We start from the raw sequence: 18,709 nt of genomic DNA, 5'->3' as shown, positions 1-18,709 counted from the left end.
GAATTCCAATCCTGTTGGACCATACATCCCAGTTTTTAAATGTACTCACTACAGCACCAAGTCAAATTACAATCCTTGGAATGATATGTGACATTAATTTTAATATAACACAGTCTATAAAAAGATATCAATTTTGTTTCCACATCCGTGATATAAAGGGGTCATTCCATCAGAATCAGCATACTACAACAAAATCTTCTAACCTGAAATCACATGATCTGAGTTCACATTCACCCTCTACTACTTGCCAGAGATGTGACATAGGGAAGTCAGAAGATCTGAATTGCTATAAATATTTGGCTGTATATGTGTCCTTTATCCTTTTTCTTTGATCTGTCTAGGATGCTGACCTAAAAGTGGTATTGCTGGGTCAAAGGGTAAGGAAAATTTTATAGCCCTTTAGACATAGTTATACATTGTACTCCAGAATGATTAGACCAGTTCACAACTCTTCCACCAGTGCATTAGTATACCAAAAGAAGAAATTTTAACTATACTAAGGAGCACCATGAATCAAACTACAATTAATAGATATTTCCTCAGGATCACTGAGTGCAACAGTTTTTGATAATGCTTTGAAACATAATTTTGTAAAAATAGAATAAATATTAAAGGAAAAGCAATGGACTTTATAAAAGTCTTCTACCATAATGCTGAATGTACCTTAACCACACTTAAAAATGTAATCTAGGGAGGAATAAACTTAATAAAATATCAAAGTCTCAATTTCATTATCATTCAACATTTTAAATGCTTTACCTATGCCATAATAGAACAGTAGTATCATAAGTCAATTGATCATGTAGAAAGAATTTTTAAAAATAAGAAAAGATTCTTTATTATCTTCTTTAAGAATGTTCTTGTTTTTAAGATATGAAAACACAGAAGGTGAGCATAATTTGGAAAAATAAAATATTATTGAGAAAAAAACCAAAGTGAATATAGCACAAATTCAAGAAAATAAGACCTATACTACACTCTTCAATTATATAACTGCCCAAGTTAATAAAAAAAAAAAATTAGATATGTCTCCTTACTATTCTCAATTCTACCACTGATTTACTGAGTCATCTTCAAAAATTTACTCTCAGTTTCCACTCTCAATAATCCCTTAAACAAAATGGAATGATATTTACCACCAAACATCCCTCTGATATAAATGAGGAAATTTGAGCTCAAAGTACAAAATCCCCATGATACAAATGAGAAAACCTGAACTCAAAGTAATAATTTAGTAGCTATGTAACCAAATATTAGAACCTAGATCTTCTGATCTTCAGTTTAGTGTACTTTCCAATAAAGCATGCTGAGAAGCCATGAAGCTTCTCAATGGAAAAAGGGTAAGACTTGGAGTCAGAAGAATTGGGTTCTAAAGCCAGATTCTGAAAATCACAATCCCTATGACTTTGAAAAACCTCAATTCTCCTCTCAATCTCAGTCTCCTCATATGTACAATGGAGAAAACAATACATGCACTGTCTACCCTCACAGGATTACAGTGAGGAAAGCCCACTCACTCTAATGTAAATTATATTATTTGTTTAAATTTAATGCAACCCAGGTTTTCAGTTTTCTTTGTCCTTTGTTGGTCAAAGTATCACTTAAATTTGGTATAAAACCACATTCACAATCCCAGAAAATTTGCTTCTTATTCTATTAAGTTTTATTGTAAGGCAAGCCCATCTTCATAAAAGAGTATCAATAGCAAAGAAAAATTATAAAATATTAATGCAACCAACTTAACTGGAAATATTACATTAAACCCAACACAAAGAGATAGTTAGATGGGATAGTAGAGTGCTGAACCTGCAGTCACAAAGACTTGAGTTCAAATACTATCTTATTTCCTACAGTGTGTTGAAAGTTGAATTCAGGGTAATAAATATTTTTATATTTTTATTCTTTCTTAGATGCATGAATAGTCCAAACTCATTTGAGTGATAACAGGTCTCTTTTAGGAGACTGCAATATCTTGGAACTTTATGCAATCAACATATCATCAGCAAATAGATGTATCTGAAAGACTCACCATCCCAGGGGTTCCTTCGTCAACTTGGGATTCTGTGCCTCCATCACAATGATGAACATCTTGACAAGCATACACCATCCTGTTTTATAACTTATCTGATGTCTCTTATCAGAGCATCATGGAACAGAACTATTCCTGTTGTAACATATTCCAAGGAATTTTGTATGATCTTAGTATATAAATAGGAGACATGTTTTTGTAAAAGATCTTATAAGGAGGGGTATTGTTCTGAGTCAAATGTTTTCTCATCATGAACAAATAATCAGTCAACTATGAGATAGTAAAGATGTGTAAAAGCCTAATTTTCCCCTACTCATACTCAATACATATATCAAGGATGTCCTCAATTTGTATATAGCTGACCTTTATACAAAGATTTTGTATAAATTCTTGAGTAGACATTAAAGTTTGTAGCTTATATTTTCTCAGTCACTGTTTTTAGTATCAATAAGATGAGAATTTTTTTCACGCAATTGAGATCCTTCTATTCCTTCAGACACTTTGCAATTAATTTCTATTTGCCCTGAAAATTTTAAATTTTCAATTTAAATAAAATTTTTGCCTCTGGAATATATTTCCTTTACATATAATTGATACAATTCAGTAGATACTCCCTTATTTGTTCTCTTTAATTCCAATCTTGTTTCCTCTGTAAATGCCTCAGGGACAATCATGTCCAATATTCCAAGTTAATCAACAATTATTTATTCAGTGCTTACTATGTGCCAAGCACTGTCTCTGTATGCTAGTTCCACTATCCTCATTGGAAAAAAGTTGACTTTCAATAATATCTGTAAATTTTTTCCTTTTTCTTCTGTTTGTAATATTCTTTTCATTTCCATCTTTGAATGCCTTTGGGATGACTCTACTTGGCTAACTTCTACTTGTTCTGTTTTATAAAATGATATTGCTCATAACTATATGTTACTATTCTTCACAAGATTTTACAGACAAATTTATATTTTAACTCAGTTTTGCCAAAGACATTAGGCAAGTAAGTCAAAAGTTTTCTGACAAGGTATTTTCTGGGCTCTTTTGGTCTCCTTGTTTTATAGCCAGTAATTTATATTGGTTTAAATTTCTAGATGAAATCAGTATAGTAGTTATCAATATCATGTTTATTGTTCATTTCCCATCTTTTATTTTCAATAGCTTGTTTAAATAATTCAAGCTTGTATCGTCTTAATTGCATGACATAATTGTAGCATCTCTTATGAATATGAAGTATATATATTATGAACAGATTTAAGGAATTACATCTGGTAATTTGGGTGTCTAAAAACTATGAACATTATTGTATACTGTACATTCCAAAGAAATTTTTTTTTTTGTAACTGTGGGATGTACAATGAAACCTTCTCCATCAACTCTTTTCTTTGTCTTTTCAAAGAATACCTATGAAACATTCTTCCACTTAGCTATAATTGCCTTTTTCTTTCTAGGTCCAATTATATAGCAAGAAATGTCAAGATTTATATCATTCATCTTACCCAGAAATGTATAATCATCAGACAAGGATCTCACATTTAACATATCAACAGTATAATTTTTCCAGGGTGACTGCAGAGGTAGAAGAGGCTGCACATGAATAAGAGCTGTTTTTTATTCTTCTTAATTTCATAGTTGATCATAGCCAAAAAAGTTTAGTCACCAAATAGTGAGCTTACTGATGATGTTCTTCTTTATGATTAACCAAACTCACCATCAGAAAGTGACAGGTCTCCAACCATATCCATACTTCAATTCTCTCTAGCATAGGAGAATCTACTGATACCTCCTTTGACACCCAAAGGCACTTCCATATCACAATAAAAATACCAGAGTAGAAATTTTATCTTTTAAAAAGAAATCTATAAAGCAATTTTCCTCCTTTATTTGCACAGGAAGAAAATTTTAATTTTAAATGTTGTGGTCACCACACTTCAATTCACTATATATGCAAATAAAGACTCCTAGATGAAATATCAAGCCAGGATTTTTTAATTTCTGTGTAGTGTATAACATACTACATAATTTAATGCTTACAATAGTACTAATAAATGTTAGCATGCATATTTATTCCATCATATTTTAGAGGGAAGCATATCAGGTAACACATTGGTCCTCTTTAACTAAACACAACTTTTTTTTTAGCAAAGAAAAAAATAGGCCAGAAAGAGTAAATAACTTCAGTTTACCCTGAAAGATATTTAGAATTCATGTAATATTAATGATTAGTTCAGTCTCAGAGAAATTTCATTTCACCTATAGAATCCAATTGAATAATGACTTACATATGTTCAAGGCATTATGTGAGATTTTAAAAAATGAGTTAACACAGTCCCTATCCATAATCTAATATGGACAAAAATACAACTACACAAATAAATATAGTACTGTGACTATAGATAGAATGTTAAGTGCCACAAGAGAAATATGAAATCACACATCTTTGGGAATACAAAATGGAACTTCAAAAGATTCTTAACGGAAAGACACAAGGGAGGGCATTTCTGGCAGAAAAAAACAAAATGAATAAATGTACAAGGTTAGAAAAGCTTCAGGAAGGTCCTGGGAATGGTGAACATTCCAATTTGGCTGGCTTATATGTAATGAAGCTAAAAGAAAATAAGGAAGATGAGACTATCTTTTGAGCATTCTTGAATGTAAAACTATTCTTTATTCTCTTTAGTTCCTTAATTCTTAAAAAAAAAAAAAAAGAGGTATCAGCGAAAGTCAGTTCCTTCTGAGGTCCTCATCTTCTGACATCATTATATATGCCTGTTTCTTCATTGCCTGTATCCTCACCCCCTCCAAAAAGGGAAGGAAATAACCTCACTGAACCAGTGAAGCACTCAACCTGGCTTTGTCACCTTCTGTAACACCTCCCCTGGATCTTGGCAAGAAGCATCAATTACTCATCTTTACTCTGCCTCATTTTTACTTACTCTTCATTCCTATTTCTAAGAGAACATAGGGAAGAAGAAAAAGGCAAAAAAAAAATATAGGTGTGGCGTGGTAAGGAGGCAGACACTAGAGAGGGGAGTACAAGCTTCAGTACCTGAACTTTCCAACATTCCTTTCCTAACAACTTTAAAATAATTCCTCAACTTAAATTTTGGAGCAGCAAGACAATAAAGGGTCGGAATGAGACATTTTTCCAGCCTAAGACAACATAAGAGAGGTCCATAACACCAAAGGAGGAACTGACCCAGAGCACCGCAGCAAGCACTACAAGTGGCAGCAGGAACAGCTTTAGAAGCTCTCAGTTCATCTGGGAGATGACTAAGAACCATTACATAGAATTCCCAATTCCTATATTTTTGTCCGCTTGCATTTTTGATTTCCTTCACAGGCTAATTGTACACTATTTCAGAGTCCGATTCTTTTTTGTACAGCAAAATAATGATTTGGACATGTATACCTTGTATTAGTCATCCTGCCATCTAGGGGAGGGGATGGGGGGAAGGAGGGGAAAAATTGGAACAAAAGGTTTGGCAATTGTTAATGCTATAAAATTACCCATGCATATAACTTGTAAATAAAAAGCTATTTAAAAAAAAAAAGAAGAAGAAGAAGAAAAAGAAGCTCTCAGTTCAGAGCTTTCTGGTCAGAAAGGAATTATAGGGAATCTTTTGCTGGCATTGGCTGCAATTGACTCCACTGCCCATAGTTTTGAGTCACAGTTACAGGGCAAAGAAGAGTCCTTATGATCAGTGATAAGAGAGAGGTCCTAGTCACAGTTCCAAGGCAGAGAGTTCCAAGGCACTAGTATTTATGGCTGCAGAGGAGCAGGAGCCCTTCCACAGTAAAGACCTCTCTCCAGATCCTACAGTCTTAAAAACACTGAAAACTAGCAAATCCTCAAAACTACTTCTGAAAATAGTAGTATGAAAAAGCCTGAAAATTGGCACAGTGCCTCCCCACTTCTAGGGAGACAGTGGTCAGAAGCAAAACAAACTTTTGAGGAGGAATAAGATAAAAAGAAATAGAGAAGGATAAATGGAAGAAAATAAGACTGAGGGAAATACATACTAATCATAACTGTAAACTGGATGAGCTCTCCCATAAAACAGAAGTTTATAAGAGACATAATTGAAACAGAAACATAGGGTTAAAATAAAAGAGAAGGATAAATAGAAGAAAATAAGATTGAGGGAAATACATAGTAATCATAACTGCAAATTGGATGAGCTCTCACATAAAACAGAAGTTTCTTTTTATATTTATTTATTTTATTATAACTTTTTATTGACAGAACCAGAAGTTTCTAAGAGACATAATTGAAACAGAAACATACATAGAGTTAAAATAAAGGGCTGGAACAAAATTTTTTATGTGAAGTAAAAAAAGGCAGATAGTGATCAAGAACTAAAAGTAAAAGCCAAAATAGACCTAACTAAATTTTAGGAGATAATCAGGGTACCTACCTTTTGTTAAAAAGTACCACAGACAATGAATTAATATAAAAAAATTTTCCAGCAAGTTTCTCTAATAAAGGTCTTTCTCAAATATATAAAAAAGAGTCAATTTTATAAAAACAAGAGCCATTTCCCAATTGATAAACCGCCAAAGGACACGAACAGGCAGTTTTCAGAAGAAGAAATCAAAAATATTAACATACATACAAAAAATGTTCTATCACCAACTGCTGTTGTTGTTCAGTTGTTTTTCAGTCGTGTTCAACTTTTCATGATCCCATTTGGAGTTTTACTTACAATGACATTGGAGTGTTTTGTCATTTTCTTCTTCAGCTCATTTTATAGATGAAAAAACTATGACAAACAGGGTTGAATAATTATCCAAGGCTGGATTTGAACTTACTGAAGATAAGTCTTCCTTACTCCAGGCCCAGCACTCAATCAACTGTTCCACCTAGTAGCTTCCACTACAGATTAGAGAAATGCAAATTTAAAAACTCTTGATACCACATCACACCTATCAGAAATGACAACTGCTAGAAGGAACAAGGGAAAATAAATACACCAATGCATTCTTGGAGAAGTTGTAAATTGGTCCAACCATTCTGGAACATAATCTGGAATTAAGTCTAAAGGGCTATAAAACCCTTTGACTCAGCAACACCACTACTAAGTCCGTACCCCAAAGATACCAAAGATGAAGGAAAAGGATCTATATGTTGACAAAGAACTCGAAATTGAGAGGATACTCATCAGCTGGGGAATGGCTGAATGAGCTGATATATGATTGCAATGGAGTATTATTGTACTATAAGAAATGACAAGAGAAGTAACTTCAGAAAAATACATGGCTAAACCTGTATTAACTAATGCAAAGTGAAGTGAGAAGAACCAGGAGATCATTGTGTACATTAACAGCAATATTGTAATGATGATCAACTGTTCTGGAAAACTTTATAGCTACTCTAAGCAATAACGATCCAAGACAATTTCAAAGGACTCATGATGAAAAATAATGGTATCCACCTCTAGAGAACAGATGAATTCTGAGCACAAACTGAAATATCATCTGGTGAAGCCTATGGTCCTCTTTTCATAATGAAAATAAATAAAATAAAATAAAATTATATATATATATATATATATATATGTGTGTGTGTATACATATATATATATTTATATAGTCATTCTACTACACTTCAATTTATGGAACTGAATTTTGAAAAGCTGAATATAAAACAATATTTGGGGAATATAAAATTTAAAAAAAAGGTATCCAGAATAGCAAATTGTCAAACTAAGTAAGTCTCCAAAAGGAAAACAGAGATTAATATAATTGCCCCAGATAAACTAAATCATAAACAAAATAATCAATTCATTGACTAGGGAAGCACATCTAAATTAACAATGAAAAACCTAAAAGTCTGGACTTCATATTTAAAGTTCTATGTTGGTTTTAAATTTTAATTTTTAATTGAAAAAGTTTACTTAGAGATATATCCTACAGTTCATTATCTAGACAGCTAAGTTGCAATGGAAAGAGATCAGATTTTGAAGTCATGAAGATCTGAATTCGAAATCTGCCTCAGACTGTGCCTCGCTTGCCTTATCTGTAAAACAGAAATAATAGCAGATCAAAAAAGATAACATATGCACCACTTCCATGTTTATGAACTCTGAAATTCTTCTATCTGATAACAATCTATTGGTAATTCCAGTTCATCCTCTGCCTTCTAAAATAAAATCTTGTTTTGTGTTCACATGGAAGTCTCCTATCCTTTCATCCCTCAGATGACTCCCCGACCATCACATATTTCTTTCCCCAATTTGATTCAGTTCAACTCTTCAATGTCCTCTTCTCTTGAATTCTGACAATATCACCCTTCAATCATTCCTAGCCTAGACGGAAAAAGTCAAGAAGCCATGATGACTGGGTCCATTACAAATATGTTACATAACCTCAAATGGTTGCTTCAACCTCCTTGCTACAAAGCAATTCTTTTATACCTCCCTAATAAACTCACTACCTCATTCACAACAACCACTCTAAAACATTTTCATTCCTCATCAAACTTCCATGGCTCACTCTCTCTTCACTGTCTCAACTGAAAGCACTGCCTCATATTTTCCTGAGGGAGGGGGGGGTGGGAGGGGGGAGAGGAAGCCATTGATTGAAAACTCCCTGTTCTTTCCACCATGTATTTCACATAGCCTAAAATACCTTCTCTCACTATTTCCTTCACCTGTGCCTCCACATGATGAGATGGCCTTTCCCCTTAACAAGACAAACCCCTAAACATGAAAAAACAGCACCATTCCATCTGGTCTTTTTTAAGAGATTGCCTCTTCTATCAGGGAAGGTATCATGAAACTCAAGTAAGGAAAACCTGAATTCTTTTCTGACCTCAAATACCTATTAGCTGTAAATCTAGACAAGTCAATTTTCTTGTTTGCCTCATTTTCCTCAACTGTAAAATGGGAATAATACTAGCACCTCCTTCAAACGGTTGCTCTGAGAATCAAATGAAGTAACATTTTTAAAGCAGTCATCCCAGTGCCTGACACAAAGTAAATGTTACATAAATTTACCTTATACTCATTTATTTTCAATTTGTATCTACTGGCCACTCCCCTACTGTGTATAAACATCTCTTGAATCCACCATCCTCAAATAATCCTCACTTGATGCAACCACTCCTACCAACTATTGTCTTATCTCTCCTTTTTGTAATTAAATTCCTTGAGAAAGGTCATCTAAAATAGATTCCTCTACTTTTTTCCCCTCACTCTCTTCTTAAATCTCTGTAATATGGTTTCTGGCCTCATCATTCAACCAAACTACTCTCTCCAAAGTTACTATTAATTTCTCAATGGTCAAATCTCAGAAGTCTTTCTCAATCATCGTTCTTGTTCTTTTTCTGCCAGTCTAGAAAACTCTTCTTCATACTTTTTTCTCTCTAGTTTTCATGACACTCCCATTTCCAATTTTTCTTCTTACCTGTCTGACCACTCCTCTTCTGGTACTTACTATTCTGCAGGATAGATGATTATAGTATTTTTGTCCAGTACTCTGATGCTAAATCATTGTACTTTATATTGAGATATATTCTCTTTGAAACTTTGAAGGACACATGAAGGTATAGAGACATATAATGTAAAACAAGAGTTGCCAATTAGCTGGTATTGATTTACTTGGGCTGTGTTACCAAGAAAGTCAGCTGCTTTTAACTAATGATGCTATTGTTGTGTTATGCTATGTTATGATAATATTATGATGTTATAACTGGTTGAGATTTCTTTTTTTTAAGTTTTTATTTTTATATGTTGGCTTTCTAGCTAACAGATTTTACTATGTCGGGGCAGTTAGATGGCATAGTGGATACAGCACAAACCCTTGAGTCAGGAGCGATTTGGAATTCTACTCAAAAAGTTATCAAATTGTACATACCCTTTGACCCTGCAGTGTTACTATTGGGTTTATATCCCAAAGAAATATTAAAGAAGGGAAAAGGACCCACACGTGCAAAAATGTTTGTGCAGCCCTTTTTGTAGTGGCTAGAAACTAGAATTTGAAGGGATGCCCATCAATTGGAGAATGGCTGAATTATGAATTGTTATGAAATATTATTGTTCTATAAGAAATGACCAGCAGGATGAATACAGAGAGGTTTGGAGAGACTTACATGAACTGATTCTAAGTAAAATGAGCACATTATACACATCAACAACAATACTACATGATGATTAATTCTGATGGACGTGGCTTTCTTCAACAATGAGAGGATCCCAAATCAGTTCCAACTGATCTGTAATGAACAGAACCAGCTACACCCAGAGAAAGAACACTAGGAAATGAGTATGAACCACAACATAACATTTCCATTCTGTTATTGTTTGTGTGCATTTTTTTTTTCTTCACAGGTTATTTTTACCTTCTTTCTAAATCCGATCTTTCCTGTGCAACAAAATAATTATAAATATGTATACATATACTGTATTTAATAAATACTTTAACATATTTAACATGTATGGGACTACCTGCCATCTAGGGGAGGGGATGGGGGGAAGGAGGGAAAAAATTGGGACAGAAGTTTTTTCAAGGGTCAGTGTTGAAAAATTACCCATGTAATATGTTTTGTATATAAAAAACCAATTAAAAAAATTTTTAATGGCCTCAGAAATTTAACGTTTCCTAGCCATGTGACCCGGGGCAAGAGAAGGAGGAAGGGAGGGAAGGAGGGAGGGAGGGAAAGAGGGAGGGAGGGAGGGAGGGAGGAAAGGAAGGAGGGAGGGAAGGAGGAAGGGAGAAAAGGAAAAAAGAAGTTACTATGTTATGATAGCTAGCATGTTCTATTTACTGTGAATAAGAAAACATAAAAAGAAAATCAAAAAACATCAACTCCACACTACATTTACCAAAGACAAAAATTACTAAAGAATTTAATTTTTCCATACAATACTGAGAACAGCCCGTACTTTGATCTCTCAAATAAAAACTTTGCTCTATCTCTATTTTACAAATGCATTCTAGGTTATAACAGAACAGTGATAAATGAGGGGAAACAAAGATTTCCAACAGTTTATCAAAAAGCTAAGTGTCATGAAAAATAAAGAGCTTTCCCTGTTATTACTTCTTGTCAGAAATACTTATTAAACACTAAACAATTCACATCAATAATAATAATGAAAAGAGCACACATTTTTAGAAATCTTATAATATCTGAAAAAGCACTTTTCTTACAACCATCTGTGAAGAAAACTATATAAGTATTATTGGTGGTCTTTTTACAAATAGAGAAAACCAAGAGAAAGAAAAGCACCTGGCCTGGGCCTTAGGCACAAAATTTAATTAGCTGAATGTTATAACACTGACCCAAACTTAGTTCTTCTGGATTTCAAACTAAGCATATTTTCCACTGTATAATATATCTTTTACAGAATGCTGATAACATAATAAACATAAATGACCTGGGCATAAACACTACAATGATTTATCATTTTACACATTCACCAAATTTTCCTTTGCTGTAGCTATTATTCCTCTAGATATGTAAAGCCTATTTTTCTAAAATAAATATCAAGTCATATTCGCCCAATTTATAAATGATACATTAGAAATAAGCATCTGTGGAAATTATCTTTGATGTCTGACTATAATAGGGTATCTTTTGATAAGCTACTATTTCAATGAACTAAAACAGAATGAATGTCTTAAAAGCTAATATGGCCTCTAAAAAATGTCTTATACCTCTGAGGAAATAATTTTTACCCTGAAAAAGATCATGAATACCATTTTAAATTAACTATTAAAATGAGAAAAATATAATCTTGAGAGCTTCTGATCCAACTCTGGATGAGTTATGTTGGTTTAATTTGTATATTATTTACCAATATCGAGCTTAATGCTTCTTACAAACCTTTTCTCTCTTTTACTTCCAATTCAATGAGAAAAAACTTTTTTATAAGAAATACACTAAAATTATGAAGAACCCAAAGGACAAAAAAATCATTAATCAAAGAGAGGTCACTTAGTTTCTTACTTTACAAATGAGAAAAATCACATGAGGCTCAGAGTTTAAGTGACTTTTCCCAAAGCTACAAATAATAGTAAAATACAAAGTTAGAACTTGAGTCAAGGTCATGTGCCACCAAATGTAATGGTTTTTCTATTGTACCCTGTTTTCTCTTCTTTAAACATCTAGTTTTATTATTTTTTTTTTTTAGTTTTTTTTTATTTTTATTTTTATTTTTTTTTTAGTTTTATTATTGTAAGAATAAGATCAAATATTCACTTGGTTTAATTTACATAATAAAAGCTATTTTTTAAAAAGTGACCTCAGTTCAAAATGTGAAAAATCATGCATTTCTATCATCTTACAACCAACCACCATCTAATATTGCAAAAATGTAGAGTAAAGGTCCATTAAAAACCAGTTTCTCAATCTTAACCTAATTCTGTTCAAACTTGTAGTGATGTTTTCTCCCATGATGCCTACAGGAAAATACAAACCATTAAACTCACACCTGCAATCAAAGTTTTTTTTTTTTAACAACCTAATCTAGTTCTACCTTAAATTATAAAAGTTATGACCTTATATAAAAGATAAAAACCCAGAAAAGGATGAATAAACCTAAATTATAAAGGGAAGTTAGCCTTTTTTTTTCCATTTGACAAATCCTTAGTTCAGAGTTTCTTCTGATGGCAATCAAAATATCATACTTCAAAAGCAAGTTTTACTTATTTGTATCAGGCTTTTAAGGTTTGTGAAACTATTTGCATGTATTATTACACGAAAGCATTCTCTTCTCTATAGTACACCAAATATCTTTCAAAGAAATACCCATCTTCCCTCTCTCCTAAAAAAGATTTTATTTAACTCTGGTATACATTTACTTAATCAATCAACATTTTATTAAGCACCCACATAACAGGCACTATGCTATGTAATGCTGTTTAAACTAACTAGCAATTGCAATTAAACTGTCCTGTTAACTAAAATTGGTCTAAATTACTTATTTCATTAATACAAATTACAACATTCATTATCTCATATAGCTTAAAAGCTCATGGCAAACTATAGATTTAAGGAAAATAAAGGAGACAGAAGTCAATGAGGAACAGATCAATTAACTTTGTACTCTTCATTTATGAAATTTATTTACCAACTGAGCATTTGTCTTAAGAAAGTTAAAATGTCTACATCAAAACTCAAGTCTTTATCTACTTATGGCTATTTTCCATGATCTACATATAGACAACTATACAAGTTATTTGCTTATTTATAATACATTTTTTTTGCTAGGGTGTTTTATCAAGAGCATAATGTTTAAATATTATCTATGTATTTCCTAGTCACCTAGGAAAAATGCAGGTATTTTAGAAGGAAAAAATGTTCCACCAAAAAACATTTATAAGATGTATAATCCCAAAGAAAGAAGGGACTTTGATTTTATCTTTCAACTTTGATTTCAAATTAAGTCAAAAGAATTCTCATTTTAGCAAGATTAGCATCCTCTCTAGTTTCATTTCAAACTATAGTTATTTTTATCTTATGAATATAATAGCTAGTATTTATATAGTATGCCAAGGTTTACTACATACCTTACATATTCTTTGAGCCTTTACAACAACTTGTTAAGTAGAGAGCTGTAATCATCCCATTTTTACAGTGAGAGAAGTTAAATGAGCTAGCTAGTCAGTATCTAAGGCAGAATCTGAACTCAGATCTTACTGACTCCAAGTCGAGTTCTATATACTCTCCCACTAACTTCCTTTTAGTATTCAGACTAAGTTCAAGAGAAGAAAGTAAAGTTAGATTTTAATGATAAACATGTATTACTTTTATTACTAAACATTAAACCAAACATTGCTAATAACGAATTCAAAAGATCAAACAACACATGTCCCTAAACTCATCTTTGAAAGTCTGAGGAAAAGATTTTTGCCTGTTCAAAGAGTTCTAAATTGAAATTCATTTCTGAAATAAATTAACTGATTGATCCTGAATAACTGTCTCTAAGGTAGATTCTCTAAAATACAATAACTTCAAATGAACTTTCAAAGACTATAATCAAGATCATTGAAATAATCACAGTTGAAAAATTACAAAAATTCATAATATCTTTAAGTCAGGATTCCTATTTGGGCAGAAAAGAGATCATAAATTTATATAGTTATGGGAGAATTTGGTTTCTTTGTTCAATGCTGTAACAACTCCACATAAACTTAGAAAATAGTGGCAAAGTTTCAAAGCCCTCTGAAGTAAGGGCTTGGGTAGGGAGCATTTTGAAATCCTCCCAAATCTGTTTCTATAAACGATGTGGGGAATAGCATTGTGTTACATTAGAAGTACTGTCCTCTCACAATCTATTCTTCTCTCACCCCTTAGATCTCCAATTATTTATGTTAGCCAGTTCTACACCCTATTGCTCTTTCCACTGAACCTAGGTTATTACTAATTAAAGGAGGGGAGGAGAGAGAAGTACTTAGTAATAGCAACTTGTTGTTCTTCCTCCATTCCCACCTCCTCTTATCTGCTGTTCTCCCACAGATTACTCCCATGATTGATCTATAACCCATTCACAAGACTGAGGAAGAAGGAACACTTCCCCGGGGAAATTTTCCAAAGGGAGGTAGGAGCAAGTCACTATTGTTACCAACTTAAATTTTTGGCTAGTTCCTGGGGAATTCCTGAGGAAAGAAGCCATAAGAGATAGGCTAATAGGAGAAAGAAATTAGGAAATGCAAGAAACCACTTGTGGATGTGTTCCCTCACTACTTCTACTTCCTGCATTTTAGGTTCCTTTCCAACAGGCTATAGCATTTCTGCTTTTCAATAGCTCCTTTAGGACAAATGACACCTGGGACGATCATTTAGAAGCAAATGGAAATGTGACTAGAAATGGGAATGCCAAAAATTCTCTTAGCAATATCTCCATCTGCTGAGTTCCACTTCTAAATGTTATCTGGCTTCTTTTGGAGTGATTAATAAATAATGATCCCAATAAAAGATTCTCCTTTCCAAAATGCCTGAAATGTTTTAAGGGTACACAAAAAATTCAAGAGCATTATTAAAATGTACATATATTCTAAGAAAAGTAACATTTGAACTTTTAAAATAAAAATACATTTTAATATTTTTTTTTTTTTGCAGAAGGTTCCAAAAATAGCTCCTCTTTACTTTTTTAGAATGGAAGTACTCTTACAAGTTTAGATACACAATATGCCCATAAGTAAATTATATTTTCCCATCATAAAAGAACTATCTTCACATAAAGAAAGATACAAAAAAAGATGAAGATGCAAATTTAAGATCAAGATAGATAGTGTCTGGATCATATGTGACCATCACTAAATTCAGCAAGAGTGAGCAAAGTTACCTAGTCTTTCATTCTCCTTTATGGGCCCCAATCATGCCAACCATTACCAATGCTAACATAATTCTGTCCATTTTCATGAACCACTTGCAGCTGCCAGAATTTTTTTTTAAAAACTTTTTTATATCTAATAGAGCTGAACTGTACTATCATATTTTGCCAATCAATACATTTACTCAACCTATGGTTGAGTCTGAAACTCCCTTAATTTTAAGACTTCAATTATTATAAAACTTGTTGATCCTTAACTTTATCAATTCAGTAATCTTAAAAATCTATATATTATAAAATGAAGTGTCTAACAATCCTATAACCATGTCCAATAAGATAAAGATTAAGCTAAAAATCACTACAAACTTTATTTTAATTTGACTCACCCCAGTACAGCAAAAAAAAAAAAAAAAAAAAAAAAAAAGTCAACTCAATATTATACGTTTTAAAAGCAGGAATGAAACAAGCAAATGAATGCCTTAAATTTGCAAGTGGCCAACACCATTATTGGTCAATATTAATAATAGTATAATATTCTGTTGTATTTGTCAAAATCATTTTCTTATCTCATTAATGAATAGCTAAAATTTAAGAAATGTCCCCAGATTAAAAACTAATTACTTTAAAACTAATCTATTTTATTCAAGAATTATAGTAGAAGGGAAATCTATTATAGGTATAAAAACACATTCAATGATTCTAGAGAATCTACTATTTCAATAGAACATCATGAACAAGATGTTTAAAAACATGAAATAGAATCTTCATAAATGTAATTAAATAATTTATTTTAAAAGCCAAAGTCAACAATCTTTAGTGATACAACTATTACTTTAATTCTCTAGAGCCACTTAATTATCTGTTAAAAAGCATAACACAAAAAGTTTAACATCACTCACTATAGTATGAAACCATATATATTGTTATATGTTTGATTATTATATGTATGATATACAACTGTCTCAGTCTTGGTTTATGCTTATTCAGGGAGCTACATGAGTAATGTTCATTCTTGTTCAGTTTTTCTCTTTTTCTTTTTTTTTTTAAAGTTTACAGATGAAGATTATCATCATTCACAAAGGGGGAAGGGAACAGATCCTGATACTATATGAGTTCTGTCAACCTTAATCGAATTACTTGCCAGATCCCAGATAAGTAATGATTTGCTTAGGTTAAGCAAGGCCAGTTTTCCTTCTTGTCATATATACATTTCTAAAGAGAAAATAAACAGCCTCACACCTCTTGCTGGGAGCTGGTCTCTGTTGCCATTATAGCCTCATTCTGATTTCCATCATCCTAAAGAATAGCAACAAAATTAATTTTTAATAATGTTTTATTGTCTTCATTTTAAATCTGTTCTATCAAATGAGAACGCTGAAAAGTTATCAGTTTCTTGCTGATACTTATAACCTCTTGTGTTGCTAATTTAAGATCAATGACCAAAAATCCATACAACAGGCTATCACCAACTTAAGTGCTAAAACCCAAGTCATTTTGTCTTCTATTTTAACTAAAGATATGTTATTAGCATAATATTAACCCCAATATCTATCTACCCAGGAATGGAGGGCATTAAGCAACAAGATTTGGTCAAGTATCCTATGGTAAGTACCCAAGCAATTAGAACAGATTTTTTTTAAATATCAATATACCAGATCCTGAAGTAGTTTCTTCTAATACAGAAGGTACACTACATTAATAGAGAAGAAAAGAAAAATAACAGCATTCTAGATTTTAAATTTAGTTAGCCACTAACATTACATAAAACTGCTTTGTAAAAAAATCCCTTTATGTTTTTCTCAGATGCAAAGCTTTCAAATCCTATTCTGAGCAGGGGTTTAAATGTTATTGTTCCTAAGCAGCCAAGTATTTTCAATGCTATAATGATATGCCTATTCTAAAAAATGTACTGAAAAACATTTAAGGCCTCCTACAACTACAAGCAAAAGTGCAACAAGCATTTAGGAGTCAAAAGAAATAAATTTGATGTAAGTTTTGTGAAAAGAAGTATGTTTACTATACTTTGGACCAAAAAAACTACCATGACAACAGAATTCATGGTTTAAAATACATTTATAAATGGCATCATCTTTACTTATCTTAAAAGAAAAAATCATGACAAATATTTACATTTTATAGCTTTAGTCATTTTAATCTATGCTTAAATTCACAATTTTATGCTACGGATATTTCAAAACTTTTATATATTATATTGGGACTAGACTTATGATTTCAATGGTATTTAGAATCCCCAGGTGAGGAAATTCCTACCAACACAAGTCAGAACCTTCTTCTCAACTTATAGTCTTAAGAGAGTTGCCTAGACCACTGAGAGGTTAAGAGACTTGTTCAGAATAAACAGTGTGTCAGGGACAAGATTAAACCTACATCTCTTCCTGGGTCTGTAGCTGGTCTTTTGCCCATCATACCATATTGTGTCTCATTTCAGAAAGGAAAAAGCTTAAGCAGTGTGACTTTTAATTCTACCAAAAAAAAAAATTTGATTTAAGCAACAACATCTAACTTTGAAATGGATGAGAACCCTCAGCCTTTTTTCACTATTATCTTCATGTTTTTGGTCCTCATGGAAATACTACCATAGTACTCAATCTTAGACATTTATTGTGAGGGACCAAAAGAAAGGCAAATAATTTTGAAAATATACATGCTCAAAAATATTAGAGGAAAAATACTAGAGGAGACAAGAAAACTGTCTCTACTATAAAGCAAGTAAGAAGGAAAAGTATATAAGGAATAAAAAGTTCAAAACTGTTTCAATTTGTTTAAATTGAGTTTCAATTGTTAAAAAAAATAAAATAAAATAAAGTACCTTCTCAGTAGAACCCCTAACTAGTCCAGAACAGAGAGTTTGTTCTGAATTCCCATATGTCTATGCAATCAAAACCCAATGATTTTCCCCTTCAAATCCTCTAAAAACCATTCTTGTGGGATTGCAGGCTCTTAAGAAACAAGATTTGTTATTTCTTTGTTATCATCCAGTTTGCCTAAATCACATGATATAGTATTAAATTATCTGATACAACAGTACACTCTCTCTCTATTCACAAAAGACCCTATCATTTTTAGTGAATGAAAGACCTTTACAAGCAAACATAGACTTTGTTTCCTTGCTCAACGTCAACTATGAAAGGATTTTTCTTCCAGAAGATTCACATTTTAACAATGAAGAATGAAAAATTCTAAATGCTGATATACAAAGATCAGTTTCCTAGTCTTTGATTTTAAAAGCTTCCCAAGTGTGACTCGTTTTTTTTTCTTTTACAAAGAATTCCCTTTATTTCTTTTAAACTTTATACTTTCACATTTTTATTTTTCAATAACACTGAAGAGCTCTAATTCCTATCACTATTCTTTTATTTCAAATTTTATTATTATATATTTTCTAAACCAG

The 18,709-nt window shown here is 32.2% G+C and overlaps 1 protein-coding gene across 5 annotated transcripts in view; it reads right to left on the bottom strand.

The window, feature by feature from the left end:
• CDON (cell adhesion associated, oncogene regulated) overlaps positions 1-18,709 on the bottom strand; it is a 105,966-nt gene that overhangs the window by 72,166 nt on the left and 15,091 nt on the right. Inside the window, exon 1 of one of the 5 annotated variants that reach the window (XM_031960930.1) lies at positions 2,030-5,318. The exons of the other annotated variants lie outside the window; for them this stretch is intronic. The gene's annotated coding sequence lies outside the window, so the exon portion shown is untranslated. Of the gene's footprint in view, positions 1-2,029; positions 5,319-18,709 lie in introns of those variants that run through there. 5 annotated transcript variants of the gene reach the window in all.

The sequence above is a fragment of the Sarcophilus harrisii genome, chromosome 3 (genome assembly GCF_902635505.1).
Source record: "Sarcophilus harrisii chromosome 3, mSarHar1.11, whole genome shotgun sequence".
Classification (NCBI taxonomy): Eukaryota; Metazoa; Chordata; class Mammalia; order Dasyuromorphia; family Dasyuridae; genus Sarcophilus; species Sarcophilus harrisii.
Note: the sequence above shows the minus strand (reverse complement) of the source record. Positions and strands in the feature narration are given on the sequence as shown.